This window comes from Sceloporus occidentalis, unplaced genomic scaffold (assembly GCF_023333645.1).
Source record: "Sceloporus occidentalis isolate IW3139 unplaced genomic scaffold, rSceOcc1.0.p SCAF_17, whole genome shotgun sequence".
In the NCBI taxonomy this organism is placed as follows: Eukaryota; Metazoa; Chordata; class Lepidosauria; order Squamata; family Phrynosomatidae; genus Sceloporus; species Sceloporus occidentalis.
In genome coordinates, this window is record NW_028316997.1 from 12,831,582 (window position 1) to 12,853,583 (window position 22,002).

A 22,002-nucleotide genomic window follows, 5' to 3' on the forward strand; every position below is an offset into this window, starting at 1 on the left:
CTATTATAATTATTATTATTATAACAACTTCTGCAGCGCTGTACAATGGGTGGACAGGACATAACAAGTAGTATGTAACATAACAATTTGACTTACAGAGACAACAGGTGAGGAGGGCCCTGCTCAGACAAGCTTACAATCTCTCTCATGCTTTCCACGTTACACCCTTATTCTGGCTAGATCCCTTTTTTTAAAGCTGTTCCCAGTGCATGCAGTTATGACAGGATCATATAACATTGCGTTAATTAACTCCATTGCACTTCACCTTCTTGTTGAAGAATTTTGAGCCAGCTCGAGGAGGAAATTGCCCCCTACAAACCTACTATCCAATCTGTATTCTTTTCAAAATGCGTATTCAGTATTGTACTTTTCATGCCATTCCAAGAAAAAGGAGGCTATCTAAGAATACCAACTACATTCCACATTGTAAAATAGAACAAGTATATGCTTAAACAGATTAAATCATGCATATTGGCAACAAAACATTTTGAAAGCTAGTTAATGTGATGGGGGTTAAAATTTCAAAAAAACCAAAGTAGAGGAAGACATTGAAGAGACATATCCTGACATTATCCGAAGTCACGTCAAAAGCTATTTTTTCTGAGGATCAACTGCACCTGCTCTTGTTGCTGTAGATTTGAAGAGAATTCTCGCTGAAAGGAATTTTGGCAATTAAGGCTCTTTGTTTTGTTTTCAAGTGATAGGATGTGTTTTGACATTTTCCAAATGAGACAGGAAATTATTTTGAAACAAATTGTTTTATTTGTTCATAAGACTGAGCTTTTTCAGAACGCCAGCAGTAAAAAGTTTGCTAGTTCAGATGGAAAGTGATAATTCAGCGTCCATTACAGAGTTCAGGACTCATTACATTTATTTGGAGGAGCACAAGGAATATCACAATTCCCTTGGTTTTTGAGGTCAGTGTACCTCAGTGTGAAAATGAAGGTCAGCTAGGCTATGTACTCTAATCCCAACAATGTGTGCATCAAAATCATTTGCAATATTAAATGTACACACAAATATTACAGTAATATATAAATCCTTTTTTGTCTGTGCCTCAAAATATTCCCTGCACTTTTATACTACATACTTTACATAATTTGAAAAGTTGTGATAGACTGACACCATCACAGTTTGTTACTATATCTTTGACGGGTACTTTACAGTTTGTTATGACCTAGATTGGAATGTGTTTTTGCCATACTGTAATCTCCAAAAAGGTTTAAGGGAGAGAGTGATCATTTCAATTCTAGTAAAGTTACATTTCAGTTAAACTCAACGGAGAATCCTTCAACACTAAATACATAATCTTCCTGACAAAAAAAGGGAAGATAAGTATAAGAAATCCCTTTTCATCTTTTTTGTTCTTTTATTCCACAAGGATTTGTAAAGTGCATTACTAACACTAGCTGGATAAACTATACTGGTATTACATAGTTTTTCAAAGTTTTAGTGCACCCTTCTTTTTCTTTTTCAATACAATATTTTTGCTAGGGTAAGTATATTTATATGGTTTAAAATGTAACACTAAACCTGATAGCAGTAGCACCACTGTTATTATTTTGTAACCCCCCCCCAAAAAAAAACAACCATCATACATCAATTATGTGCTCATATGTCACATTCTGAGAAGGAAGGTTACAGGAGATTTAAAAATTATTAAAAGGTATCGTAAAAACTATTTCTAGAGAACAACAGGTGAGATATTTTAGGAAAATATTCAATTTTGTTTTGGAAAATAGAAACCATGATATATTTATATTATATATAGCTAGGAAGTGGTATATAAACAGTTACATAGTTACATAGTTCATAAGGTTGAAAAAAGACCTTCTACCTAACCTTCCTATTCTTGATCCAAAAGAAGGCACCCCTCCCCCCTAATTGAGCTAATTTGAATTCTGCCATCAGGGGAAACAAATTCCTTCTTGACTCCAAGATGCAATCGGATTTCTCCTTGGATCAAGAAGCTCTAAAATATTCATTTCATTCTATTGCCCTTTAAACAAATATTGTGTTTTTAGGTTAGAAAAGAGAAGATAGCATTTAGGTTAGAAAAAGGCGTGGGTTTAAGGCTGTAGAAAGCCAAAGGGGGAGGGGATCAAGACCAAAGAAACGTACTTTCCAACGTTAAAGAACATTTGGCCAAAAAAGAAACAATGTCCCCAAATACATATTTGATACATATACCATAAAACATGCATAATACAAAATATAAATAAGTAAACTTGGTTGCAGATCTTGCAAAGTCCAATAGGTTGAACACCTTTTTGATTCTTGCAAGGTCCTCTCTTCAGATCATGGCTTGCAGGGGGCTTAGGATGTTTAGGAAAGCTTTTTGTTTTTTAAAGCGCTAAGTGATTATTAATTAAAATGCATTTGGGTTCCTCCATCTTTTGTAAACAATCAACACATTTCTATACCAAAATTAGTCATTTTCAAGCACAGGTCATTATGAATATTAAGTGCTTCTTCACCTAGTTGGCTCAACCCCCTTTGAATTAAAAACACATTTTTTACATACGTCTTAGAATATATATCATTCAAATTAAATATTTAACAAATTACAATGAACTTTTATATTTTCAGTATACAATTAGTAACAAAATAGGATATTTAAGGAATTACAAAATTAAAAAGGAAAATACTAAGGAAAAAGTGTTATTATTCTACTAATATGTTCTCTGTTTTATATACTGTATATTGCACATTAACTAACTAAGAACCTCTTGCTTATTATTGCCATCATGTTCCTAATATGTATATTATACATCATTTTGTTCAGGAGCAGTAGAGCCTTCTTTTAAAAAAAAGAGAAGTACTATCATTTTAGTGATAATAAATTAAAAAAAATGATACTAAAATAGAAACAAAATCACACTTTTGCATTCTTACATAGCTCAACGTTGACCCAATTTATATTCTGGAACATCTCCTGATTACAGTCATACCCTACATGCATATTTTTATCTCCCATATGCTTTTTATATTATATTATTTTACTTATTTCTTATATTATTGATTTAGGTGGTAGTGATTTTTTTTTATTTTTTTTTTACATATAGTAAAATAAATAAAAAAAATAATATATATTTATTTTTTGTTTGTGTCTCCAATGCAGTATGGCTCGCAATTCCTTTTGGAATTCCTCATACATTTTTGTTATAGAGTGCTCCTTTAACTAATACTAAGCTTGGGGCTTTGTTAAATATTAGCAGATCTGTTGTCGTCACAAATATATACGGTATTTATATAAGACGACACCCCAAAATCCGAATATTAATTTAGGGATATATAAGACGACTCTATAGGAAAAAAGTTTTACATAACTTTGTAACCCTTTCCAGCTTTATGCAAATCAACAATTCTTGATTGTAGGTCTTCTGAGATTTCTTTTTTTTAATCATTGGCTCAGGTGGGGGACTACAATGGCCTAGGTAATCGTTTGTTTCTCTGCAGCATTCCCAGAAGCCTGTGTAACTAAATCTTAACTCACAAACTGCATGTGAGCATTAGTTTTTAATATTTTCTTCAATCAATTTTCATAGTCCGAGAGTTTCATTATCTCTTTGTTAGTATTTAAAATCTCATAAGGACCACAGAGAGAGAGTCCTATAGATTCTCCAGTTTCCTCTTGCTGTCATTTAAAATGTCTGTAATTCTGGAAGATTGAGTGATAATAATGCCCTTGCAGGTAAACATCTATGTGCCTGACCAGCTGCCCATAGAACTCGTTTTAACTACTGTCAACTGCTTTTAATCTTCTCATCCTTTTTAAATGTTTCCTTTGCTGTAACAGACTTTGTGGCTTGGTTTCAATGGCTCAATTAGAGTCACCACGTGTCTCGCATCGCCTGGGACTGTCCCAAATATTGAGTCATTTTCCCAGTCACCTTCCTTCTGATACAATGTAGTGTCACAGAATAAGTCTCCCTACCTTCTCTGTCGATGGATTGTGCACCTCTGTCTCCTTTAGCGCCACCTTTTTCTTTTGCTTCTTCGTCGTAGGGATGCGAAAGCAGTCAACGGAGATGGTAGCGAGACTTTGAGAAAGAGTGAGAGAGTATGAGAGAGTGAGTTAGAGAGAGTGTGAATGAGAGTGTGAGAGAGCATGAGTGAAAAATCAACATAATGTAAACAAAGTCAATGTCTGGCTCAGTCTATAGTAATAGAAGTCTTGTAGCACCACCATCAGTGCCTGGCTCATATCTGTGGACTATAAAATGATAGTGGTCAAATTGTACCTCATCTGTGTGTGTCTCACTACATATTGGTAGCTATACCAAGTCTGTGGCAATGCACTCGTGAAAGTAAGCAAAGTAAGTGTCCCTGAATAGCAGTTAAAATATGGTCACCCTAGCCGCACGCCATGAGCTGTGCTCTGCTTTAAACAAACCCCAGCAGTTGCTGTGTCCTGCCAGAGAAGAGAGAGAGACACTGCTCTGAATTAGTGAATGCCTAGAAAACCTTTTGCTGTCCCAAACACAGCTAGTGTGGCTGCTTTTTCAAATTTATACATTAGTCCTCCAGGCTCATAGTGCTAGCTCCTCTATTTTGTAAGAGAGTAGGACTGGATACTCAGGCGTGATCAACACAGGCAGGGGAGCGGGTCATATGTATAATGTTCACATGACTCCGCAACCAAGTTTTAAAAAAAAAATATATATTGGAGCATGATCTGATCCTCCTAGTCCATATTCTGTCCATCTGTTAGGAGGAGCAGAAGGGGGAGTAGAGAGGCTGACCCAGCCCCAGCAAGATTCTGCACAATTCCAGTAGGAAACACATCTGAAGTCTGGGCTGGGCGACTGTGAACTGCTGGATCAACAACATGATTCCCAGTTTTTATACATAGGCTCGCTACCTTGTGTGTCTTTTCAAAGGATGCCAGGTCAGGAAATTTGCCACAGGTGAATGTTCTTTTAATAAAGTTAATGCTGCCCCCCAAAGGTGACACTGTCCCACTGACCTTTAAATAATTTTGATGCTGCCCCCCTAAGGTGATGTTGTCCCCTTAACCCCTAATGAAAATGATGCTGTCCCCCTAACCTTATAATAACATTTGTGATGCCCCCTAGTCTCACTATAGCCTTACCTCAAAATAAAGTTTGTGCTATCCCCTAATTGAAAATAAAACTTGTTGTCCACCTAACCTTAGAATAAAAGTGATGCTGTTCTTCCTAACCTCAGAATAAAGTTTGTTTAGTCCCTTTACGTCAATTAAAGATTATGCTGTGCCCTTAACCTCAAAATACGGGTAATGCTGCCCCCAACCTCAAAATAAATCTTATACTGTGTCCCTAACCTCAAAATAAACGACATCTTGCCATGCTGTCTATTGAGAATGCCATTGCTCATGAGATTGATTTTGAAACATTGCTCAAGGACTTTGCTAATGATAGAGCAAAAAACCCTACCTATAGCATTTGTCAAAAATGCTTAAACATCTTAGATATCAAAGATTGGCACTTGCAGTATTGATTGTATTGAGGTTATATGTTGTTTTCAATAATTTTATTATAATTTGCTCCTTTGCATTTTAGTTTATTGACCCATATTTATTTTTCTTGTACTGTATTTATTTAAGATTTTTTTTTGTAATTTATTTTACCATTTGATATAATGTTTTATATCATTGTAATTATATTGGAATTTAACCCTTTAGGGCAGAGCTATTTTTTATTTTTTGTACCCTTGACAATGACTGTTTTAGCATTCCACTTTTTTGTGCATCTATTTTCAAAACCTTTTATTAAAAAAAATGGTAATACTGCCTCATGTCATATTTGGGACATACTTGAAGCTGGTCAGTTCAATTTACCCCCCCCCCCCATCCGGCCATATATGTTTGAAAACGAGGCACCCCAGGGTTTTTCCAAGGCTAGTATTTTAACTCTTTCCATGCACTAATTCTAACACCAGAATTTGTCAGCCTTTGTGGTAATCATTTTTGTGTTTATTTTTCACACACATTGTAATTCAGGTATGCATATGTGTTCAGCAACATCTCCTAAGTACAGTGATAGCTCCCAGGTGGGGAGGGATTCATGTAAAACCTGTGTAGTAGGACAGGAAGCCCAAATCAGCATTGCGCCCGCTATTCTTGCTTTTGAAAAGTTGAATGTTTTTCTTTCTTGGGTATTACTGAAGTCCCCTTTCAGCACCTTGATTTTTAGGTCCTTGATTGAATTCCAGTTGGGTGAAATGGTGTCCCACAGGGGTGCAATAGGAATTTTCCTTGTGGTGTTTAATGGAATGTCTGTGCATGTTCATTCTGCCATTTAATTGCTGGCTGGTTTCTCCAATGTAGCATCCTAGGTCACATTTAGTGCATTGTATCATATACACTACATTGCTAGATGTGCAGGTGTATGATCCTTTAATACTGTAGGTCTTGCTGTTGTGGGTGGCAATGTTGTCTGTGCATATGTGTTGGAACAGTTTGCAGCAGGGCCTTTTGCACGGCGTGGTCCCTTTTTCTTTATTAATTCTGTCGGTGGGTAGTTTCCTGTTAATTTTTGGTGCAAGTTTTGGGGTTGTCTGAAGGCCAAAATGGGGGTTTCAGGGAAAATGTTTTTTAGTGTCTCATCTTCTGCTAGCATTGGCTGCAGGTCTTTAATGACTTTCCGGATTTCTTCAAGCGCTGGGTTGTAGGTGACTACACGTGGTACACGTGTAGAGATTCTTATTTCTCTGTATTGTAGCTGGTGTGTGCGCAGAACTCTGAGAGCAGAGTTGATTTGTTTGTTGATAGTTTTTGATTTGTAGCCTTTCTGTTTCATAGATTTAGAGAGGTGGTTTAGATGCAGGTTGCTGTCATTGGGGTCAGAGCATATTCGATGGTACCTCGTTGCTTGGCTATAGATGATGCCCCGCTTAGTATGGGATGGGTGAAAGCTGGATTTGTGGAGATAGCTGCATCTGTCTGTGGGTTTTCTATGGAGAGAGGTATGTGTTGTACCATTAGTACATCTTACTGTAGTGTCTAGAAAGTTTACAGATTTTGTGGAGTACTTAATTTTTAATTTGATTGACGGGTGGAATGAATTAAAAGAGTCATGCAATTGTTTCAGTTTTTCCTCACTTTCGGTCCAAAAGATGCTAGTGGTCACATACAGGGAATTGGAATGTCCCCATAGCAGTCCCCATGATTTGTAGGTAGATCTCATTGTTAAAAGTAAAGTAGTTATGTGTGAGTATGAATTTTACCAGTTCTGTGATGATACGGGGGTTGTATTTATGGTTGTCAGTACATTGACTTTTTACATTCTGTTGGAACTAGATGGTTGACCTGGTGGCTACATTAGTGATGGATTATTTGTACATGCTACCATTGGGCTCCATTGACTTGCATGGTTGAATGCATTACCTGTATTCAACCTGCAGGGGGGCTTAGAGTTCTCAGGAACTTGTTCTCTTGGGAACTTGTTTATTTTTTAATGAGCACTGCGGTCCTGCAAGAGGGAAAGTCAAAAGGGGATGGGATACAAGGGGCAGAGCCAATGGGGAGCAGCAAAATTAGGTTTTCTCTAAGATGCACCAGCATGTTTTTGGTAGCAAACAGATAGAAAGGCATGTGACAGCAAGCTATAGACATTTAAACCATGTTGAGTTGCAAAAGGTTCTGTCTTTGCATGTTTTCCGGCACCCTGTTTATGAAAATTCAGAGTTAAATTGGGAATTACAATAATATCATGGTTATTCCTTCAGAAAGAAGATTTAATTTTTTACTGATCTCAATATATACTCAATATTTGTGAATGATACCAAGTGTATTATGTTTGTATGGTAATCTATATTCATATATGAATATATGGGATTCAGTAGTGTCTGTTAAAAAACAAAGTTCATTCCCTAGTGGGAGACTCCGTAAGAATTTACATTTTATTGTCTTTTTTCTTTTTTGCAAAATATAAATAAAATTTACATTTTATTGGTTTTCTTATTTGTGTGTGTAAAACAGATGGTCATAAACGGATTTTACCGCTACAAAGTAAATAATACAGCAAAACAACGTAGATAAAGAACACAGGAAAATATAAACTGAACATTTGGCTTCTTGTTGGAAAGCTATAGCTGTGTATAGCCGAAAATGTTCTCTTGCGCAAAAAGTAAGTGTTTTGCCCTCTTTATAATGAAATATTCATTCTGCTTTATTTAATTTCCCTTTGCTCAAATGAAAGACATACAGAATCTTTGTAAAACTTGCAGCAAAATGGAACACTATACTTTATAATGATGCCAAGCCATGTGGGACTTTCACACGGTCATTTAGTAAAAGGAAATGTTTTCTTTGGGCTCTGACTCAAAGTCTAAGAATTTTAGTACCGTGACAAACTGGTAGACTGGCTACGCCAGAATAGTCCTAAAACTATATAACATCTTCACGTGATGTATTGAATTTAAGGGAGTTATGAATTCTAGCAAAAGACACATAGTTCACAATGATAAAAATATTACTGGAGCCATGTATGTAAGTGTGATTTCTTTCTAATAACCAAAGCATGTTAAAGTATAATGAGAAGGAACACAATTTACAGATTAACTTTTCTGAGACCCTAAGTACTTGTATAGTTTAAGCTTTTAGGTTTTCCTCAGGCAAAATAAAATGCGCTATTCAAAGAAATAGAGCAAAATATAGTATTTGTTTAAAAATGTATTGTTGTAGGATAACAGTCTGTAAGTTAGAAAACCTAATAAAAGCTAATACAAGTTCATACCAAAATTACAATCATATGTGGGAAATCAGGGATTTGTTCACTATTCTCAAGCTTTCAGTTTAAGTGGAGAAATTCAATGATTTAATGATATATCCATAATATCCCTCACTGGTATTTCACAGATGAAACCCATGCTTGACAACTCATTTTGGCAACATTATAACCCAAATTGGCACTCTATTATGAGGTAAAATGGGAAGGGACTGTGTATAGGAGGGTAGATAAAAATGACTCATAGGTAGAAATAGCCAGTAGAAATGTTTCTTCACTTTTTCACTTTGGCTACACAGCTTTTACAAGCAGAGTCATAGCTGGCTCTTTTTGCAATCAAGGCAAGAATAAGAAAATTGTGCCCCCCTTGCTATATTTTTACAGAGGTTATTTTATTTACACTACCCCATACACAAATGCCCATTTACACTCATATACACTGCAAATATACACACATATACACTTGCCTTACAAACACACACACCTGTTAATTTACATATATTCACTGCGAATATTCACTGCGCATATACACTGCCCCCACATGTTTGCCCCCACACACACATATGCACATGCAATGCTCTTACACACTGCTGCCCATATGCAAATATACTCTGCCCATATACATACATATATATATACAAATACAGTGCACTTAAACACACCTGCCCATACACACATGTACACTGCCTATAAACATGCCTGCCCATACACAAACATACAGCTTACAGTACCCCTTTCTCCCCATCATCTACCTTCATGCATCACATGAGACCCCCACTTTCACCCTACCTCTTACCTTTCTCCCCTTCTTTCTACTCACAGAAGCCAAAGTCTGATATGACAGACCTTGTGCTCTTTTAATATTGGGGCAGTTATAGGGTGATCCGTGATCTCCCACACTCATGCCTCCCAACTGTCAAGCCATAATTTTCCCCTCCATCCTGCTGAGATCCATCGGTAGAGCTTGGAAGGATGGCAGGATTCCAGACCATAATCCTGATACCATTGTCCGGTCTGTCTTAACACAAAACAATTATTATATTATTTTGCTCACAGATGGATCATGTACTGATGACTTTGAATCCCGGGCGAAGATAGCTTTTAAGCTATTCTCTAGTGAAGCACAGAATAAAACCACCACAGCCTCCCCTGGTGATACCACTACCACAAGCACTCTCCACACTCTCCAGGGCAAAGATGTGCAAGCAGAGTCAGATTATAGCAGCAGATATATTTTTGGTGAGAAAAAAAAGGGAAGGTCTGCTCTTACATCAGGAGTGGACCTTATTGCCTCTTGTGCCCACGTGAAAAAGGATATGGCCAAGACAATGTTGTTGATGATGATGATGACCTGGATTTAGATTATGACCCAGACATGGAGGAGTGAAGGGACACATTTTTCAGTAATTTCACTGTTAGATGTGTTGCTCCTTCCACTCTGCATAAGGAGCAGCAGCATAAGTATGCCATAGGTTCCCCTACATACACTGACAGCACTACCACCATCACAACCATCGTGAAGATTACTGCATGTGCAAGTTATGTCATAAGGTTGTTAGCTGGAGTAAGGTTAGGACATTCCACCAATTTTGGTGTGAACCAACACCTATATACACATCATAGTGCAGCTTTGCTTAAGGGGGAAACTGGCAGCATTGGCACCCACAACAGTAGCCACCACTACCAGCAGCCAGAGCAAAGGGCATAGGGACACCTCAGCCTTCCCTAAGAATGTGAATGGCTCACAGAGAAAGGTGGGGCAGGGACATCCACTGCATCAGCTTCACACAAAATAGCTGGTACAGTCAGGATAATAAGTGCAGATTGATCTTCTCACAGGTGCTCAGCTAGCAGAAGGTAAACTCCAGCTGCTTTTGAAGACAACCAGCAAACAATCCACTGCATTAGGCTGCTCTAGAAATGTGGGGCTGTCAATTCAAGTGGCATGTCAAAGCAGCAGTCAAATAAACTGCTAGGACTGCTTGATCAAGAGCTGCTTCATTCTCCATGATTGAGGGGGATCCTTTTAAGCAGCTGCTACAGGCTTTTGCTTCCCACTATAGGCTCCTCTGCTCCACCACTTTCATTTCTACTTTAGTGCCCTCCCTGTATAAGCCTTGTGTCTCATTGTTGGAAGACAAACTGTCCAGGGCAGCTGTACAAACCATCCATTTTACCTCTATCTTTTACTGATAGCACACTGGTTGCTGTCCAAATATTTGGAGGACAGTAGCACTGTAGCTGGTATAGGCACATCGGGTGGGGGTGGAACTGGGGCAGAAGGGCAGCACGGTTTTAGATCTTTTCTATTCATTGCTGAGGTTATGGGTGAGCAGCACACATCAGTTCACATATTGACATCTCCTAGGAAGATGCTGGTGCTGTGGATCGGACCGCAGGCAGGCACAGCAGTAGAAATGGGAGTGGTGGTGACTGACAGGGCACCAAACATGGTGATAGCAGTTTGTGATAGGGATTTTGTGGGTTTGATTGTGTGGGACATAAAAAACACCTGGTGATAAGGGCAGTTATTCTGACTGATGGGCAGTGTAGGCTGTCAAAACCGATTGAATAGTGCTATAAGATTGCCAGCCACTTGCACCGCAGCATGAAGGCAAGACAGCAGCTGAGGAAGGAAAAGCAGAAGGCAGACCTACCTCACCACCATCTATGTCAGGACATAGTCACCTACTGCAACTCCATCCTGAACATGATGGATCAGATCCTAGAGCAGTAGCAGGCTTTTCACACCATGTCATCTGAGAAGAATATTGGCATATGAAGCCCTTTGGACAAAAGGGACTGGGCATAAATGGGTCAGGTAGTGAGGTCCTGAAGCCATTCAGGGTTGTGACAGAAAATGTAAGCCACATCACTGCTACATTAAAAAAATAATGCATGAATTCCTAGAACAAAATTAGGTCCTTCTGAGCAAAAACATTACACATTGAGGGCATAAGCTGATCAGAATGCTGATAGAAGAGCTGACAGCAAGCCATCATGGACACCCCGGAGTACATGCTGGCCCAAAGGTTTATGGGAAGTGCATGCCCAGGCCACATGCCTTACAACTGCTACTGCTACTCCTCAATCTCCTTCCTTACTCTGGGGGGTCAATTCTTTACATTAGCACACATCTTTGGATTAGCACACATTTTATTTGTCTATACTTGTGACTTAGATGTAGATCAGACCACAGTTTTATGAACAATTAATGAAGAAAACCAGGTCATTTCAAAGGATCTACTTTTTGTCTTGTCATTTTACATAAATCTTAAAGGAATAAGACAAATTAGTTTCTAATTATTTTTAGTACTAATGTAATGTTACAGAGTATGTATTGTGATTTGGATTTTCTTGCTATTAGTATTATTATTTTTGTTATTGGACTGCCATGCAAGATATTACTCTATTATGGGCCCAGCATGTAATCTGTAAAAATCTATTTATTCCAATACTTGGAATGAAATTTTAATCCTTTCTTCAGTATTTTCTCCTTGTCAATTTAATGTAATTTTTGGCATCTCTCAGACTTCAATTTACTTCTTCAACATGTCTAAAAATAACTATTATTTAAATATTATTCAAAATGTTTTAAGTGTGTATTACTTTATACGAAAAATATTAAAATGTATCTCAATATAATAAAAAATATGACATATTTATGTTTAAAAATTGTGAACATACTTTCTTTATCAGATTAATTTAATAAAACAGATTTGTTATAAAAGACTAATATTTTGTATTAAACAAGAACTGGCAAGGGGCTGGAGGAGAAATTGACTCCTGGATTGCTCTGATTTCAAGATTTTGGGTTTTGAAGGCTTTGTCTAAAGTGTGTTTTAATTGACGTTCCACTTTAGAGGAACCTTCTTATCTAGCAAGTATTTTAGACAGAATTTACTCTGATATAGTCATTTTAGCTCCCTAAGTAAACTTTTGACTTGTCCAAGTTCAATGTGATAATTAACCTAGGAAATGGGTGGAGCGAGTATTACTAACATTTATTTTAACTATTGTGAATATAACACATTCTCTTATTTATGTTTACTTATGCAGCACTAAAAAAATTCATATTTCATCACGTAAACAAAAAGTATAGAATACTAGACCGCTGTATATTTTATGTTTAGCTAAAAGCTCTAAGCAAATACTTTTTTTGGTATTTATGCACATAGACTGTGATTTTTGGTGAATTGACGAGATGATACATTTATCTTAGATTAAGAGCTAGGTGAAATTTTCTTTTTGTGAGTTACTGTAAAAATTACTTGATTTCACGTTTTTTGAGTTCCAATTTCACATTAGTGGAAACTCTTAAAAGTTACTTCCGTGAAGAGGGTGCAGACACATTTTTGGAAAATTCTACATTTTTTGGAAAACTACCAGCTGGAACATATAGCTTCTACGTCATAAGACATAACTTCTTGCATTGTTATGGGCCTAGAAAAAGAGTGAACAGCCTCCATGTGTAAGTTCATTTAAATTACTTTGGGATATATTTACCAAAGGGAAAGTTAAAAAAGAGAGTTTCTAAGAGAGTTATAGTGTTTTTCCGTATAAAAGACCAGTACTGTCAGGTTTCTCAAGGGATGAGTTGACCAAATTCTCCCTGCAGCAGAAGCTCACTGGGGTTGGATCGTCATAGTTTGAATTAAGGATGTGAAGACCACAACTCTCCTACAAACTATCCTGTCATCTTTCCCTTTAGTAAATAGATACATTCAGAGTTGCCTTTTTTTCTAGCATAAAGCCAAAAAATCTTTGAAGGTTCTTCTTGCCATTAAAAGGAAAAACTGAGAGTCACACACAATGACTAAAAAAGTTATAAAAGTTAACCCTTCCAAAGTTGGCATATTCTTCCCTCCAGGCACATTTTTCCTTTTGGGAGACCAAGCCAAATTTAATAGTTTATTCGATTATAAATCATAGCTCATTGTATTATTATACTTTTCTAAAAAGAAACCCTTTTAGAAAGCCTCATAGAAAATGTATCATGTGTAGGTAGTGGTTAATTCAATATAGTCAATGTATTGCAGGGTAGGTACACATTATAAGTTAAATCACAAAAATATGCCAAAGACGCCAAATATGGGTAGAAAATATCCTTGTCACCCTTTTGCACCCCTGGTGAACCTGTTTTTGTGGGCTATTTCTCCCATTACCCTCATTGAAGGTGATAGTTGTAATCTACAAAAGTTTTTTGGTCTGTCTACACCTGGTCTATAACAGAAAACATATAGTTTTCCTCTTTAATTGTGCATTTTGTTAAATATGTGGGACTTTTTGTCAAATAACTATTCCTAAATAATAATAATGCATTAGTCCCTTACAGATTATTTCTAACAACCTTTTACTCAATTCATCTATGTGTTTTAGCACAAAGTATTTTATAGTTTGAATTGTTTGCTAAGACTCCTGGTAATATAACACTGGGTAATTTTGTTAATTTAGCATATCTTTGTTTGAAGATCTGTCCAAACAAAATAAGCCCAAGAGTAGATATGTCCATGCCTACACCGCCTCTCAGTAACACAGTAATCCATTAATACCATAAAATCTTAGTTTTCGAAAATACAATCTATTCCTCTGGAAGAAGAGATGCCAAATATAACTTTCTGAATCCAAAGGAAGTACCACTAAAGCAATACAATGTTGATAGGTATCAATATATTTCTCAAATGGACATGAAAGAGTGGTAGGAATTTAAAGGCTTCTAACTGAATAATTTGTTAAACAGTATAAAACACAACAGCTTTAGTGGATGAAAAAGCTATCTGAACCACATAAGTCTATTTCACAGACATACTAAATCTGTTTATACTGAGTGAAAAAGGCATTATTCATGTTAACTTGTGGTGTAAAATAGATCATAGCATTAGGCAAGAAAATTATTAAAAGTGAAAGATCCTCAAAGAGAAAGCAAAAAATAAGTAAAACCATGATTTCAAGTATATATGTAATGAAATTTAAATTGAATTTAGTTCAAAATCATTTACCTTTTGACATACTACATCAGTATACTAAGCATCATTTGAGAAAGTAAATAGCCTTTCCATTTAAATGAAAAATTGCTCTGTCTCCTTTGATTTAATAGTAATTTCCAAATTTAAGGTACACTGCAGTCTTTTCTTTAGGGCTGACTTTAAAGTATTTATTTCAATGGTAGTGATTTTCCTTAAACTGCATATCTGATTTCTTTTGTTTTGTTCCAGTCCTTCTTTTTATTATTTTTATTCATCAATGAAGAACATTTGGCAGAATTTTTAGAAATACTGAATAGCAAAATAGTTTAAGTCAATTTGAAATATTAAATAAGATAACAATTTATCTCATAAAATGTTTGGTAGAGTTTTTGTTTGTAGAAAAAATGAAACTGAGCTTCACCTGTGGTGCTACCCATAACATGGCCCTGAGTGTCTCTTTAGAGCCCCTTAAGATGACAGGAATGCAAAGAGAAACCCCATAATTAGTAAAATGTTAGTTGCATGAATAGTGTTTTTAACTCACCAGCTTCACAATGACATTACAAATGGCAATACCCAATGAGCTTCTCCTACAAAAAAGATGAGTTGACTATTTAATCCTAGCATAAAATTTGTATAAATGTTCGTCCTCTCCTTAATAAATACTCCACCCGCATGTTGGCACCACCTTTATTATACCCCACTACGACTGAATCAGATGCATACTCATATTAACTATGCTTTTCCATAGAGATGCAAACGCACTAAATCAAACTGAAACAAACTGACAACTTCTAAATTACTTATATCATTCTCTGCTCAACGCTCAAAGTGTGCTCAATGACATTACACACACACAAACATACACATAACACATCTTAGCCACACACATCATACTCAGCCACACATACACACTACATCTTCATGTCACAACATGACCTTATATCTCACATTCTTTCTATGAAAATCCTTAGTGCTACACATTTTATAAGACTAGTATTTGTTTAAATGAATGGGGTAACTTCGAGCATTAGTATTTGTAGGAACTCTATTCTTTCAAAGTAGACAATTATAAGTAGATCCAGACCATATGACCTTGCAGTTTTTTGCTTTAAACTATTTAATAGATATATACTCGATCAGCTGTTATAGTGCCATAAACTTTATCAAATATGTATAGTAACAACTCCATAGATACTGCTTCATATCAATATATGGGCAATGGAGGTTGGTAGAACCCATGCAAGGTATAATGTTATTATCTATCTTTGAATAACAAAAAAATTCAAATTAAAATCCAGATAAGTAATGGACACATGCATTCAGATTTGTACGAATTGCAAATTTATTGAATTATTGAATTCTCTCTTTTATCTTTTCTCTTTCATCTTCTGTCTTTTATCTTCTATCTTCGTCTAGATCTGGGCGGACATAAACTGGTGCAAACTGCAGCCAATCAGGGAATAGGAGATCACCGAAAGCGCTACGTTTGGCGGAAGTTCACCTTAGGACAAAAAGGCAGAGCTTAAGGTGACATCTTCTCCCCCGATTGGATGGTTTGGGAGAGGACGTCACCGCAAGTGTCGACATTTTGGCGGAAGTTTTGTGATGCAAACAAAGATACAAGATTAAAGATAGCAGATTGTAGTTAGAAGAAGAAGTTGAGGAAGTGGAAGTGGTCAGCAGAGAGCATTGGCATTCTACATTCAGATTTATCCAAATTTGTTTAAGAAAAATGCCCATTTTATGTGTTCATCTGAATCTCTGATAACGAGCAAGAACCTTTCATTTTGAAATTTGTGCTGTGTTTGTGTTTAGCAGTAATTTTCTTCTTTCTCATTTATTCTACCCACACAAATTATATATTGTTTTTTTCAGGTCAAGAAGAGTTTGCTTTAGATACCATTATTTTGATCATATGATCTAATTTACTTAAAAAAAATAGAATAAAATATGGTGAAAAACTGAAAAAAACTTTAATATAAAAAAACTGCCTTAATAGATTTCAATATTTGTCCTGAGTTTAGAAATACCCAATGTTTTTATGTTTTGGGGTTTTTTTGCTTTCATTTTGTAAATTTTAGAGCAATAAGTACATGTAGTGTATTGCTATTTCAAAATTACTTTTTTCAAATCTAGTCATACTGTGCTCATGTCAATCAAACTAATTTTTTTGAAAACTAATCAACTCAGGGTATTTAAATTATGGTATTTTAACTATTTCCATGCACTATTTCTACCACCAGCATGTCAAATTTGTGGTAGTAATCAGTTTTGCAACAGAGTACAGTGATTACACTGATGCATTTTATTAAGATATTAAGATTTTGATTGATTTTGATTTTGGGTGTGATCATATTATGTTCTGATTTTTAATATTGTCCTTGTATAGGAAGATAGATAGATATATGAAAATATCAGTTGCATTTTAAAAATAATTTTAATGTGCCGCCAATGAGCTTTTCCGAAAACTTAAAAATTTAGTGATTTAGGTACATCAGTGTCTGTGATCACTATAAAAATTAAGCAGAAATCAGAAACAGAAAGTCACCAGAAGATAATAAATTGTACAGTGATGAGTAATTTAAGATAATGACCTAGTCCCTGGAACAACCACAAAAAGAAAGGAAACAACAAGAACACATGTAGTCCTTGGATCACCATGAAACATGAACTAGAAGGTAGTAAATAAGCATCTTAATGTAAATTAACATATGCCGTGCTGCACATCTTAAAGCATTTTGTCTGTAAAAATGCCTCTATCCTATCAGTTAGGTTTATAGTACCATCTGTTTCAATTATACTTTGGTAGTGTGCTATAAAGTTAATAGAACTAGTCCTACAAATTCAATCTGAAACAATGGGGTTTTCACCTAACTTGAATTTCTGAAAGTACATTGCTGGGGTTTCAACATAATAAACGTTACAAGTGTTAAATTACTGTTGGAGCCCAACAGATGTTCCTTAATTCTTTCTTTTACATGCAATTTAACATTTTTGCCAAGCTATCATATTATTCAGATAATTATTTGGAAAAGACAAGAATTTTAAAAGGACTTTCCAGCCATCATACTCACCTTAAAGCGTATGATAGCTGAGTATCCTCTTATATCATACCTTTTTTTTTTTATACAAATGCCGAGGGTTTATGTGTTTTCCCCGCTCCCAACTCCTAGTGATGTTTTTGACTGAATATATTTCCTGCTTACCAGTGCATGTGCGTGTTATACTCACCACCAGCCATCTGGTTTGCAGAAGAGCCCCATGGGATCTAAATGAGAACCCATGACTGTATGCACAGAAACACTCCCACTTATTTTAGTAGGAGTGATTTCCTGCCAGTTATTGGCATTAAATGCTTATGGGAAGGGAGTAAGTATTCTCATTGGGAAATGTTACATAGTAGTATGTGTGTTTGGATTAGACTGTCCCATTAAGGATATGGTCTTGAGCCAAAAGTAAATCTCTGCAAAATATATTTTTAAACATGCTTAGAATTTAGCTTTTTTGTATACATTTAGCTTCCTAATAAAAATAAAAAAGACATTATATAACAAACAAAAAATAATTTCAGAAAATTATCTACCATATGTCAAGTGTCATACAAGATTTGGATATGTTTCCTAACTAAATTATCTATGCTTCAAAACTATGATTTAATCTCAAATGTACTCATTTGAATATAGGAACACTTATTTATAATTCATAATGAATAATATGTGTACATATCTCAGAAGGTGTGCCTGATGACTACAGCTCAGTATTAGAATTTCTAATTGAGGAATAAAGAGTGAATTGACAAAAAGTGTTTTAGTTACAGCAATCACATTGGAAATCACTAGACTTATGCATGCCAATTCATTTGGACCAAACATTCGTTTTCGGGCAACATATTTTCTTTTCCCGCCATTTGGTTCAGACAAATTTGGAGACCTAGCTATAATTCAGAAACAACACTTAAGGGGCGTTCCAAAGGGGGAGGTCTCTGACAGCAGCACCATCTCAAGGTTTAGGAAGAAATCAAGACTCGCATGCTCTTTCACTCATCACACTCTCTTGCACTCTCTCATTGTCCTCCTTCTCTACTGACTGCTTCCCTGTCTCTGTCTCCTTTTCTGAAGCTCTATCTCTTCTCTTGTCTCTTCTTGTTTATCTGTTTTCTTGTGTCTTTTTTCATCTTTCTTTTTTTTTCTGCTTCTCTGTCAGTCTGACCTCCAGGCGGCATTCACAAATAGGCCGAGCCATAGGGACAACTTTTCCCCTGTAACTCCAATCGAGGGAACACATGCCCAGAAGCTCCACCCCTTTGCTCAAGGAGGTCAGATTCACAATGTGACCTTGGCAGGCACTGGCAGATAAGCACATCCAGCCTCTTGATGCATAACTGAATTTCCCCAATATTAAGAAAACAAAAACAAAATAATTGATCATCATAGAATAACTACTGTCAACTTGCCCCAGGAGCAAAGCTGTGCTCACGTGTTTACATAGATGTTGGTTCATATCAGAATTGGTAGAATGTCCTTATACCTTACCTTACCTTAAGTGCGCAATTACATCATACACTGACACCCACACATACATGCTAACACCAAATAACAACACATATACACACATGCTAATACCATTCACTGACACTAACACCATACTGTAACAAACACACATACTTCTCTGCGGACCGCTTGTCTCCATCTTCTTGTTCTCCTACAGAATTAATAAGGGGATTGGAAGAAAAAAGTTAAAATTATATACACTGGAAAAACAGCATCTTAGAGGAGATATGATAACATTATATAAATATATGCAGGGCCAATATAAAGAGCTCTTAATTAACAGAAATGTACAAAGAACAAGAGGTCACCGTCTGAGACTGGAAGAGCAGAGATTCATAGACGACAAAGGAAGGGATTCACTAAGGACTATAAAGTTATGGAATTCACTGCCAAGGGAGGTGGTGTTATCAAATACATCAAATGCGTCAAAAGGGATCTGGATATTTTTTTTATAAAGGCACGACATACAGGGTTATAAATAGAATTCATATTTTAGAGCAAATTTGATTGCCTTTTGGAGTCAAGAATATTCCCCCCTGATGGCAGAATTCAAAGTAGCTTAATTAGGGGGGTTCTGCCTTCTTTTGGATCAAGAGTAGGAAGGTTAGGTAGAAGGGTTGAACTTGATGGACTTTTTTCAGCCTTAAATACTATGTTGCCTCGTTTTGAATATACTGTTTCCTTCTAATTTCATTCACCAAAAATCCTGCCTTCCCATCGGGCCTGGACTTTACCTATTTTAACAGGGCATTTGACGTTCCTAACTCAAAAGCACAACATATATTTCAGGACCCCTCTTTTCTGGATGTTGCCTCCTCAAGTTGGGATGGCCTCCCTCCTCACTTCAACACTTCCTTACCACATAAAGCCCCACAATGTAGGGATCTTCCCCTGTTGAAGACAGACCTCAGACAGTATAACATCTTTATTAGGTGCTATTACAATTGTCAAATGAGGGTTTGCCTTTCTATACCAAATGTTGAGACAACAACTTGGGGTTACAATCGACAGAAGAATAGTGGACAACAGCCATATCTAAGATACAATGTTGCTCCATAGTTAACCGGTTGCAAGAAACATCATTTAAGCTTCTGTCTACCTGGTATCAAACTCCTTATGTCCTTCACATACCCAAACACTGATCTCGCTGTTGGGGATCTCGGAACTTGGAATTGGGAGGTAATCATGCTCTGGAGCTAGCCCCCTAATTATCTTGGCTTCTGTGGCCTCTACTGGACCAGTACATCAGGTATGGTCCTCACTCAATAGATACAGGTGGGGTCTTGGTGGTATTGCATCTTTCTATTAAAATTAGTAGTAGGGACTTTAATCCCAATTTTAGGTATTGACAAAGGTAGCATGCATTTTTTATTTGTTTATTAGTTTATTTTACTCTTTTATATGTTCTTTTAATATGTTTATTTTAACGTTTATGTTTTTATTAACTCTGACGCTGTTGGAGATCTGATAACAATCCGTCCTATGCCATGGCCTTGGCCTAGTAGTGGACTAGGTGTGAAAAAAACACCATTATATTTATTGTTTAACACTGTTTAAATTTACTGTGATACAATTCTGCACAATTAACAAAAAATGCTAGACCACCTGGGAGACATACAGTTAGGATCCCCAGGCTACTCCCACACACAAACAGAAACATATACTCACTAATATACTTACACACACAGTAAAATACTTATAAACACTAACATATGTACTTACACACACAGTAATATTCGAACATACTTACACATACTAAAATAATTAAACACACACATTAACACACATAGTTACATAAACTAACACAAACAGGAACATACTTAAACACACATACTAACTTACACACACAATACTATACTTACACACACATACAGTGACATACCTTTATATATATATTTACATAGATATACTAACAGACGCACACATACACTAACATACTTAAACTAACATCCTTACTTATTCACACATACAGCATCATACTTATGATACACACACATATTTATTTACACGTACACACACACAACCTACCTTTGTTGGCTCAGGAGGGAGTATGACAGTACCAGCTCTTCTACTTCCTCAAGGTCTTACCACGCTATGTCTGAGTGCTGGCAATAATAACATATTCCATGTAGGGCCTGAGGAAGTGCGCCCTGCAGCACCAGCCTAGTGATATGTGTGGGAGGGGGTAGCGGGTGCTAGAAACTTGCTTTCCTGCAGCCATACCTCCCTGTTCTTGTGAGTACCGGTCATACCTTCCTGATGATGGCCGAGTTAGTAGTGGTGCTAGTCCATGTAGGGGAACTAGTGGTAGAGCTAATCTGTGGCTGCTGCTGAAATGAGCAACAAATCTAATAGAGTGTCAGGACTTGGGCAAGCAGCTTGGGTAGGAGCCCAGTTGCAGGGGATACCAAGGGCTCTGTCTGTACCCCATCATGACTTGTAGGTAGGTACACACAGGCAAATAAAGACACAAGAGACTGGATAAATATGCAGTTAACAGTCTATATTGTAGAAAGCTGACAAGACAGGTAAGCAGAACACAGGACTGGTCTTGACTGACAATATGACTGGAAAAGGGCACAAGGCTGGAAAGCCCACAGACAGGGCACATGGCTGGAAAGTCCACAGACAGGGTACATGGCTGGAAAGCCCTCGGACAGGGCCCCGAACACAAGGCAGGGTACTGGACACACGGCAGGGAGCCCTCAGGCAGGGCACACAGCAATGAGCCCTCAGGCAGGGCACATGTATTCAGGCAAGCCGGGTCAGGAC